The following is an 11,628-nucleotide window of genomic DNA, read 5'->3' as shown; positions in this document are numbered from 1 at the left end:
AACTTGTAAAAATTACTGAGAATTGGTTACTTCGAATTTTGAGCTGAAAGTTTTACTGAATTTTCTAGACATCTGGAAAAAAGTTATAAAAAAAACAAGTGATTTGGATTAAAGGAAAAAATACTAAAAATCACACAAGATGGCAGAAAAATAAGTATCTAGGAAAAAAAGTGAAAGGGAAGTGTGCTTGTTGTTTTGGCTCAAAATTTATTCTATAATTAGTGCCTATTTTATACCAAACTTAGTTCCTAAATTTCAATTGAAAATTAGTGTGAAAACAAGTGCCAAAGCTAGAGGTTTGTTGAGTCTTTTTTTTCAGTTTTTTTTACTCTACTCTAGAGCCATTCTAAGTTTCTCTCTGAGTCCTAGCTTGCTTCTATTTCCTTTTCATTGCTTTAATTGTTGAATAATCCTTGAAAAATTGTCTTGTTAAAACTCCATTGGTTTAGCTTTCATTTCATTTTTATTGTCTTTGGTTATTTCTTGTCTCTTTGTTTCCTTGTTTGTAAGTTGCCATATAGGGGAATTGGAAAGGAGGATTGGTGTCATTCCTTGAAGAATTTGAGTCAAGAAGCAACGGGTCAACCACCTTAAGAGCTATTGGAATAAGAAGCAATCCAAATTGAGTGAATCACCAAAGAGAGAACAACCACCAAAATTGAGGACCGTTTTGTAATTTTGTAATTTGCAATTTACTTACCTTCATTGCTTTCAAGTTTTGTAACAAAAAGGCCTTCATTGGAAGTGTGTTGGGAGCCTCCAATAGGTTACCAAACTTCCATTTGTGTGTAATAATTTTAGGCAATTTTTCCTTAGGATAGTGAGTTTTTTGTTGGGAACCTTGAATGTGGTCATCCAAATACTCTTAGGATTCGCCTAGTTTACATTTATTGCTTACTTTCATAGCTTATTTCCTTTACCTTCCATTGTCAAACTGCCTAGATAGCTTTCCCTTTACCAATTAGTTTTTTACCTTATCTTTCACACCTCTTTTAGTGTTTATTTTGGCTAGTTTCAACCATAGTTTCTTTTACCTTTTGTTTTCAAACCTCCAACAAGAAAGAACCACAACTTAGGAACCAACATGAGTCATCATTCATCTAGTGTTAATGGCGAGGGTACTAGTCATAAAGACCCTTTATCTAGAATCTTAGATGAGTTGAGTTCCCTCAAGTTATGGAAAGAAAAACAAGAGAGAAAAGAAAAAGGAAAAAAAAAGAGTGGAAGAAATAAGTCAAAATGAAAGAAAGAAAATAAGAGAGGAAGAAAGAAGAAAAATAATGAAAGAAATGAAAAGAGAAAAACATGCCTCCTATAGTAGTCATAACTCTTGCAAGAGCCTAAGTGAAGAACTTCATGACTATTACGAAGGAAGGCATAGGTCACATCTTAGACCTCACTCCCATAGAAGAGAATAGGAAAGAAAGCCTCAAGAGGCTAACATTAACCTCTCATACTTCCATGGGAAGGACACTGTAGAGGCTAACTTAGTTTGGGAAATAAGGGTGGAGCAACAACTTAAAAAGAAGTCTACGTCAAAATCTTATGGCTCTCACTCTTATCCAAAGAAAGACCAAGGTCAAGGCATCTTAGGGGTGACACCTTCTAATCCCAAAGATGATAAGGGGAAGACAATAGAAAAACAAGCCCCTAAGGCTAGTATGCAAGAGAAAACTAGCTCTATAAAGTGCTTTAAATGTCTTGGAAGAGGACATATTACTTCTCAATGCCCCAACACAAAAACCATGATTATGAGGTGCTAAGACATTTATAGTAGCCAAGATAAGGCTACTACTTCACCTTCCTCTAGTGAAAGTGAAGAAGCAAAAGGGGAAGAATCTAGTGAAGAAATCTACCCCCAAGAAGAAGGATAACCATTAGTGGTTAAAGAGAAGTGTAAGGAGGTAAGTGTCTCCTCCAAGAGGTTAGCTAAGAAGGAACTCATTTTACAATAAAGACAAACATTAAAGAAACTTTCCCTCTTAGACAACCTCCATATTTTCTCTTTTGTAAAAAGACACTTGCTAGCATTGCCACACCTCTTGGGCTTGAGTTTATTCCTCAAGTAAAGAAGTTGTTGGATGAGGGTTTGGTTTGCAAGAGCTTAAATCCTTGTGCTTTGTTGGTGCCCAAAATAGGTATTATTAGGCACCAAGTCCCTAAAATAGGTGGTATGATGAATGTTTTGAGTGGTGCAACCCTCTTTTGTAAAATCACTCATGCAGCTAACATCTTCATGGTGTGTGTACATAGGGACCCATTAGGTAGGTTTTTTCTTATTTTTACTTTCAATACAAACTTAGGTACTCATATGGGACACCTTAGGTTTGTCATACTTTTTGGTAGGAATAATCAATATGAAAATACAAAAAAAGGTATATTTTATTGCGTTACTTTTCTTAATTTTTCAAATAGTGATCAAGGGGTTCCCATGAACCCTAAGAGAATAAATGTCATTCCTGAGTGGCCCACTCCACCAAGTATAAGAAACATTTGGGGCTTCCATGACTTAACAAACTTTTACAAAAGGTTTGTCCCATATTTTTCTATACTTGTAGCACCACTCATTGAGTTGGTGAGGAACCATGTTCCTTCATGGGAAGATGCCCAAGAAATGGGTTTTCAGACATTACCTTACTTCAACATACCAAACACCACTAATACATATGTTTTTGTTCTTTTTACATGTGTTGGCGGAAGGAGCCCAGAGTATGAAGAACCTCAGGATTTGAGGTCAAATCCTTTCCAAGGTTGAGGGAATGATGCAATCCTAACCCGCAAGGGCATTGGATAGAAGACTCCAAGTAGATTGGGCCAGAGATCCAAGGGAAGGCCCTAGGGTTCTTATGATCCTTAGGGTAGATTTCGAGCCCATGGGCTAAGTATGAGCCCGCTTATCTTTGTAAATATTAGAATAGGTTTTTCCTTCGTTTGGGCCTTGTATTTTGGTCATTCTAGTAGTATAGGGTTTTAGCCTTGTATTTCGAGGCATTTTGAGTAGTCTTTGTAGTAGGGACTTTTTTGTATTTTGTCATGGGGGTGAGCTTAGCTATTATAGGGTGTGTGTAGCTAAGCTCTAGCTTCTTTAGGAATCTTCTTAAGGAAGATTCTCAAGGAGGTGAGCTTAGTTATGAGATGGTTGTGTGTAGCTAAGCTCTAGCTTCTCAAGGAAGTTTTCTCAAAGAAGCTTCTCAAGGAATTTTTCTCAAGAAAGCTTCTCAAGGAAGCTACCTAGTCTATAAATAGAAGCATGTGTAACACTTGTTGTAACTTTGATGAATGAGAGTCTTGTGAGACACAACTCAAAGTTCAACTTCTCTCCCTTTTTCCTCCTTCAATTTTGTGCTCCCCCCTCTCTCTTTCTCTCCCTCTTTCTTTTCATCCATTGAAGCATCCTCTCCAAGCTTCTTATCCAAGGCTCATCTTGGTGGTGAAGCTCCTTCTTCCATGGCTTATTCCCTAGTAGATGGCGCCTCCTCTCACCTCTTCGCCTTTGTCTTCCGCTGCATCTCCATGGTGGAAAATTACCATTAAAGGACCTCATTGAAGCTCAAAGATCTAGCCTCTATAGAAGCCCCACAAGAAAGCTTCTATCACCATCTAGTGAAGATCGACGCTGACAGCCTCAACACATTCCTAGAGACACCTGTGGTGTTGGTAGAGGGTGAGACTTTGCCCACATACTCTAGATACTGCAGGATACCTTCAGATCCTAGGGGGATTGAGGCTTCCTGATCAAGGCCGTACACGAATCAAATAAACATTAAAATGCAGTAACTAGGAAGTGATCCTAGGTCGTCTCCCAACGAGCAATGGTCAACCAAATGTTCATAACATATAGTAGCAAAATAGTAACGAATTGGGGGAGGGGTTGTTTGCTTTTGTAAATTAAACAGTAGATGTGAATTAGAAAGTATTAGAACTAAAACACGTTGCTTACCCTTGATCAAATCTAAATAATATATAGATAAGATAAAATCTAGATAAGATAAAATTTGGTAGAATAAAATAGTCTGCTCTCTTCAAGTCCAAACCCAATTCTGAATTCAAGCCCAAGCCCAATTCTGGATTCAAGCCCAATTGCTTATAATTCTCCTGAATTAAATTAAAAACACAAAACTAATCTAGTAGGCCGAAATGATAAAACTGCATAATTAATTTGACAAATAAGGCTAATCAGTAATTAAAATGGTGACAAAAAGGGTTAAGAAATATGAGAAAATGATGACACATCACTGCCCTATGCATACCAGGCCGAGGGTTCATCTGGAATGCTTAGGGCCATCCTGGGAGGATCCTGAGGAAGAAGGACTTGACGACTTTAGCCCAGGAGTGGAGTGTTCTCTCATACTCCAACCTGCCCCCCATATCGCACACCTCTGACTTGACAGTGGATAGAGCTAGGCTGATCTTTGGCCTAGTCTCTCGCATGGATATGAACATAGGAGCTCTCATTTCTGGCCAGATGACTTCTATAGCCCAGTCTAACTCTTCTAGACTTGGGTTTCTTGCTCTGATCACCACCCTATGTCGAGTCAGAGGGGTTGTCTCTAACAGCCTCACTTTTGAGTGCCTGAGCCTGGTCATTAATGTTGGATCGAGTGGCCTTAGAATAATTAAGAAGGAGGGGTTGAATTAATTATTCCTAAAATTTTACCAATTAATAAATTACTCTTTTAAGGATTTTACTAAATTGTTAAGAGAATGAGTAGTAGAACAGAAACTTAACAGAAAGTAACAGCGAAAATTAAATGCACAGCGGAAAGTAAAAGAGTAGGGAAGAAGGAAACAAACACACAAGAGTTTTTATACTGGTTCGGCAACAACCCGTGCCTACCTCCAGTCCCCAAGCGACCTGCGGTCCTTGAGATTTCTTTCAACCTTGAAAAAATCCTTTTACAAGCAAAGATCCACAAGGGATGTACCCTCCCTTGTTCTCTTTGAAACCCTAGTGGATGTACCCTCCACTAGAACTGATCCACAAGAGATGTACCCTCTCTTGTTCTCAGTCAAACCCAAATAGATGTACCCTCTACTTGTACCACAAAGGATGTACCCTCCAATGTGTTGAGACAAAGATCTCAAGCTGTTAAACCTTTGATACTTTGTGAATGGGGATACAAAAGAATTCTCAGGCGATTAAACCTTTGAACGCTTTTGTATTAGGGAATGGGAAGAATCAAAAGAATTCTCAGACTGTGTCGTTTTGAATTCTTTGACAAGGGAGAAGGCAGACACAAAAGAATTCAGGCGGTTAGTCCTTTGTTCTTTTGGAAAAGGGAGAAGAGAGAAACAAAAAGAATTCAGGCGGTTAGTCCTTGGCGAATTCTTTTGGCAAAGGGAGAAGGGAATGAAAAAGATGAATAGCACAAGTTTTCAAGGTTTGGAAAACCAGAAAACTTCAGAAAGCTTTTGGTACAAAGAAGAAAAAGAAGTTCAAAGAGATTTAAGGCTTGTAAAGGATTGTATGAATAAGTGTTCAAGAATCTTGAAATGCAAAACAAAGCCTTGCTTTTATAGACTCTCCATGTCTGGTCAAGAAGACCATTCAGAAGAGTTATAACTTTTAGAAAAACTTAAAACCAATTTGAAAAAGTCAAAAACCTTTTCGAAGAGTTACATCTTTTGTTTTATCAGAAACAGTCACTGGTAATCGATTACCAAATAAGTGTAATCGATTACACAAAGCTTTTGAGTGAAAGGATGTGACTCTTCACATTTAAATTTGAATTTCAACGTTCAAGGGCACTGGTAATCGATTACCAAAACATTGTAATCAATTACAACCTTTTGAAAATATTTGGAACGTTGTAAATTCAGTTTGAAAACTTTTTCAAACTCATTTTGCTACTGGTAATCGATTACAACAATATGGTAATCGATTGCCAGAGACTAAAAACTCTTTGGTAAAGGTTTTGTCAAAAACTCATGTGCTATTCAAAGTTTTGAAAAAACTTTTTAATACTTATCTTGATTGGGTCTTTTCTTCATTCTTGAATCTTGAATCTTGATCTTGATTCTTGAGATATTGAATCTTGATTCTTGATTCTAGGCTTTCTTCTTGAGTCTTGAATTCTTCTTGATTCTTGAACTCCTGACTTGTTCTTGATTCACTTGAGTTGTTCTTTCATTTTTGAGCTTTTTGTTCATCACCTTTGTCATCATCTTTTGTTGTCATTATTGTTATCATCAAGAGTAGGGAAGAAGGAGACAAACACACAAGAGTTTTTATACTGGTTCGGCAACAACCCGTGCCTACATCCAGTCCCCAAGCGACCTACGGTCCTTGAGATTTCTTTCAACCTTGTAAAAATCCTTTTACAAGCAAAGATCCACAAGGGATGTACCCTCCCTTGTTCTCTTTGAACCTAGTGGATGTACCCTCCACTAGAACTGATCCACAAGAGATGTACCCTCTCTTGTTCTCAGTCAACAACTCAAGTAGATGTACCCTCTACTTGTACCACAAAGGATGTACCCTCCAATGTGTTAAGAATAAGATCTCAGGCGGTTAAACCTTTGATACTTTGTGAATGGGGATACAAAAGAATTCTCAGGCGGTTAGTCCTTTGAACACTTTTGTATTAGGGAAAGGGAAGAATCAAAAGAATTCTCAGACTGTGTCATTTTGAATTCTTTGACAAGGGAGAAGGGAGACACAAAAGAATTCAGGCGGTTAGTCCTTTGTTCTTTTGGAAAAGGGAGATTAGAGACACAAAAACAATTCAGGCGGTTAGTCCTTGGCGAATTCTTTTTGGCAAAGGGAGAAGAGATGAAAAGAATGAATAGCACAAGTTTTCAAGGTTTAGAAAATCAGAAAACTTTGGAAAGCTTTTGGCACGAAGAAAAAGAAGTTCAAAGAGATTCAAGGCTTGTAAAGGATTGTAATAAATTGATTGAATTGTTAGAAAGATTTTTTGAAAATGCAAAACAAAGCCTTGCTTTTATAGACTCTTCATGTTTGGTCAAGAGGACCATTTAGAAGAGTTATAACTTTTAGAAAAACTTAAAACCAATTTGAAAAAGTCAAAAACCATTTGAAGAGTTACATCTTTTGATTTATTCATAAACAATCACTGGTAATCGATTACCAAATCAGTGTAATCATTACACAAAGCTTTTATGTGAAAGGATGTGACTCTTCACATTTGAATTTGAATTTCAACGTTCAAAGGCACTGGTAATCGATTACCAAAACATTGTAATCGATTACAGCTTTTTTGAAATCAATTGGAACGTTGTAAATTCATTTGAAAACTTTTTCAAATTCATTTTGCTACTAGTAATCGATTACAACAATCTCGTAATCGATTACCAGAGAGTAAAAACTCTTTGGTAAACATGTTTTGAGAAAAATCCATGTGCTACTCAGTTTTTGAAAAAACCTTTTCATACTTATCTTGATTAAGTCTTCTCTTGATTCTTGAATCTTGAGTCTTGAATATTGATCTTGATTCTTGAAGCTTGATTCTTGATTATTGAATTCAACTTTTCTCTTGAATCTTGAAGTGTTCTTCAACTTTCCTCTTGAATCTTGAAGTGTTCTTGATTCTATCTTGAACATCTTGAACTCATTCTTTGATTGACCTTTGAGCTTTTTGTCATCACCTTTGTCATCATCTTTGTTATCATCAAAACATCTTTGAATCAATCTTGATTCATCATGAAGCTTTGCTTCTACAATCTCCCCGTTTTTGATGATGACAACTTCTGAAATCAAGAAACACACACACACACTTTTTCCTAGTCGATCACTCACATAAATTTACATTCTCCCCCTTTGTTTTTGAGTTTATGCTTCACTTGAAATTAAGTTAATTACTTATGCGAGTTCTTGATTTAATCCCTATTTCTCTCCCCCTTTGGCATCAACAAAAAGCCAAAATGCATAACAAATATAAAACATACATAAATTACTAATCATACAAGAGAATAGAAAACAATCAAACAAGATAACTTAACCATTCATCAATCTTAGAAAGATATACTTCATAGAATGTCATATAATCCAGAAAAGTCATTCATAATAACCAAATAAAAGTACATACCACTGATCATATATTATCAAAATAACTAAGTTTAAAATTCATAACCATAAACAACCAAGAGATAGTAAATATAATCATCATATTCAGTCATACTAAACAAATATTAAAAAGAAATAATAAGTGCTCAAATGTCATAAAAACACAGCCAAATACAAGGATTAAAAACAAAATATAATAATTAAACAAGAAAAGAGAAGCTTATAGAAATCAAACAAGATAATAAATTATCCTCACATTATAATAGAAGCATATGTGCATAAATAACAATTAAGTCATAAGTCATCAAAACATAAATCATTTGTCTAAGTCACTTGCATCTAGAAGTCCTAATTCTCTTCTAATGGTGTAGAAAGAATCTTGGGTTAGTGGTTTTGTGAAGATGTCTACAAGTTGGTTTTTTGTATTTACAAATTTTAAAAATACAGACACCTTTTTCCTAAGACGAAGTGCTAATTGACTACCAACACTTACCAAGATGAGTTTTTATTAACATAGAAGGTTCTATCATATCAAAATAATTTTATTTGAAATACAATATAATAATTTTGAAAAGCATAAAAAAATATTTTGAACAATCAATCAAGTAATTCAAACATATCAAACAAGAATTATACAAGGATTGAAGGATATAGATCACAGGCATTATCAAATATTCAGATTTGTTAAAGATAATTTAAAAACTCAGAAAGTTCAAAGAACTCAATCAATCATGTAATCATTATTTTCTCTGAATCTACATGCTCAATATCTTTATCATGCTCATGCTTGATAACACATTTTTTAGAATAAAAAAGATACTTTATATATGAAAATTCTTATATAAAAATAAATATATATAATATAATGGATTTTGAAAAACTTTATGAATGAACCTTAAGCAAGTAATTCTCATGTCATATTAAAAAATATGCAAGAATCATACAAGAGATATAAAACCATACATAACCATTCATAAATGACTAATCACATATTACATCAAAAATCATGCATAATTATTTTTAAAATATATATTATCAAAATAATCAACATAACTTTTAAATATAAAAAATCAAAATAGCTTTCAAGCACAATCAATCATCAATCATTTCAAATTAATTAAATTTAATTAACAATCAACTAACTATGCACAATACTTTTAAAAAAATTCAAATTTCAAATTTCAAATTTCAACTTTCAAATTTCAAATTTTAAATTTTAAATTTTAAATTTTAAATTTTAAATTTCAACTTTCAAATTCAAATATTAAATTTTAAATTTCAAATTTTAACTTCCAACTTCCAATAACTTCCAACTTCTATTTTCAACTTTTAGCTTCCAATAACTTCCAAATTTTAATTTTCAAACTTCTAAACAGTTGGACACAATTACCAAAGACAAAAAATCAATCATGTATATTGAAATTCTTTTAAACTAAATATAGTTAATTAATCATGATAAATTTTAACATAATTAAATAATTTTGGACTTATCTTCAATTTATAGAGCTAAGTCTGTTCTACTATAATCGATTACACATAGTGGTAATCAATTACCAGAGAATTAAACACTAAATTTTAAGTATCAAATAACAATCACCAACACATATTATGATAATTATTTACTTAATTCAATTATTCTATCATGTCAAAGCAAACAAAACATAAGCAATTCAAGCATTAATCAATTTAAACAAAATTCAATTTATCATATATATTCAAAATTAAAACTAAATATAGTTAATTAAACATTGTAAACACAATCATACAATTTCAACAATTATTTTCTATTATCCACAGAAATAACTTGACTGAAAATACTAATCATACCTTAATTCATAGAGATGGCTTAGATGTTACCTCTTTTGAGATTTTACTGATATTGTTGTCGCCGTAAGTAACATGTCCACTTTTCTTGGGGGAAATGGTTGTAAATTTGGATACATCTCTTGTCATATGCTTGGAACATCCACTGTCAATGTACCATTTCTTCCTTACAGATTCTTCTTTGTTGTTCTCATGAGATTTTGTCATGAGACACAAGTTGACTTGGTCTTCATCATGATCCTGGAATAACCTATTCCTGAAAATGCTTTTGAAAAACAAAGAATCTAAAGAGGCCATTAATGTTGAAGTTGTTAAACTTTCTACAAGAAACCTGCTCTGATACCACTTGTTGGATCGAGTGGCCTCAGAATAATTAAGAAGGGGGGGTTGAATTAATTATTCCTAAACCTTTACTAATTAAAAATTTACTCTTCTAAGGATTTTACTATGTTGTTAAGTGAATAAGGAGTAGAAGAGAAACTTAACCAAAAGTAAAAGCAAAAATTAAAATGCACAGCGGAAAGTAAAAGCGTAGGGAAGAAGGAGACAAACACACAAGAGTTTTTATACTGGTTCGGCAACAACCCGTGACTACATCCAATCCCCAAGCGACCTGAGGTCCTTGAGATTTCTTTCAACCTTGTAAAAATCCTTTTACAAGCAAAGATCCACAAGGGATGTACCCTCCCTTGTTTTCTTTGAACCTAGTGGATGTACCCTCCACTAGAATTGATCCACAAGAGATGTATCCTCTGTTGTTCTCAGTCAACAACCCAAGCAGATGTACCCTCTACTTGTCACAAAGGATGTACCCTCCAATGTGTTACGATAAAGATCTCAGGCGGTTAAACCTTTGATACTTTGTGAATGGGGATACAAAAGAATTCTCAGGCGGTTAGTCCTTTGAACACTTTTGTATAAGGGAAAGGGAAGAATCAAAAGAATTCTCATACTATGTCATTTTGAATTCTTTGACAAGGGAGAAGGGAGACACAAAAGAATTCAGACGGTTAGTCCTTTGTTCTTTTGGAAAAGGGAGAAGAGAGACACCAAAAGAATTCAGGCGACTAGTCCTTGGTGAATTCTTTTTGGCAAAGGGAGAAGAGATGAAAAGAATGAATAGCACAAATTTTCAAGGTTTAGAAAACCAGAAAACTTCGGAAAGCTTTTGGCACGAAGAATAAGAAGTTCAAAGAGATTCAAGGCTTGTAAAGGATTGTAATAAATTGATTGAATTGTTAGATTTTTTGAAAATGCAAAACAAAGTCTTCCTTTTATAGACTCTTCATGTTTGGTCAAGAGGACCATTTAGAAGAGTTATAACTTTTAGAAAAAATTAAAACCAATTTGAAAAAGTCAAAAACCATTTGAAGAGTTACATCTTTTGATTTATTCAGAAACAATCACTGGTAATCGATTACCAAATCAGTGTAATCGATTACACAAAGCTTTTATGTGAAAGGATGTGACTCTACACATTTGAATTTGAATTTCAACGTTCAAAGGCACTGGTAATCGATTACCAAATCATTGTAATCGATTACAGCGTTTGTGAAATCAATTGGAACGTTGTAAATTCATTTGAAAACTTTTTCAAATTCATTTTGCTACTAGTAATCGATTACCAGAGAGTAAAAACTCTTTGGTAAACATGTTTTGAGAAAAATCCATGTGCTACTCAGTTTTTGAAAAAACCTTTTCATACTTATCTTGATTAATTCTTCTCTTGATTCTTGAGTCTTGAATCTTGATCTTGATTCTTGAAGCTTGATCCTTGA

Source organism: Glycine max, chromosome 10 (assembly GCF_000004515.6).
Source record: "Glycine max cultivar Williams 82 chromosome 10, Glycine_max_v4.0, whole genome shotgun sequence".
Taxonomy (NCBI): domain Eukaryota; kingdom Viridiplantae; phylum Streptophyta; class Magnoliopsida; order Fabales; family Fabaceae; genus Glycine; species Glycine max.
The sequence above is the reverse complement of the archived record's forward strand: the minus strand, read 5'-3'. Positions refer to the sequence as shown.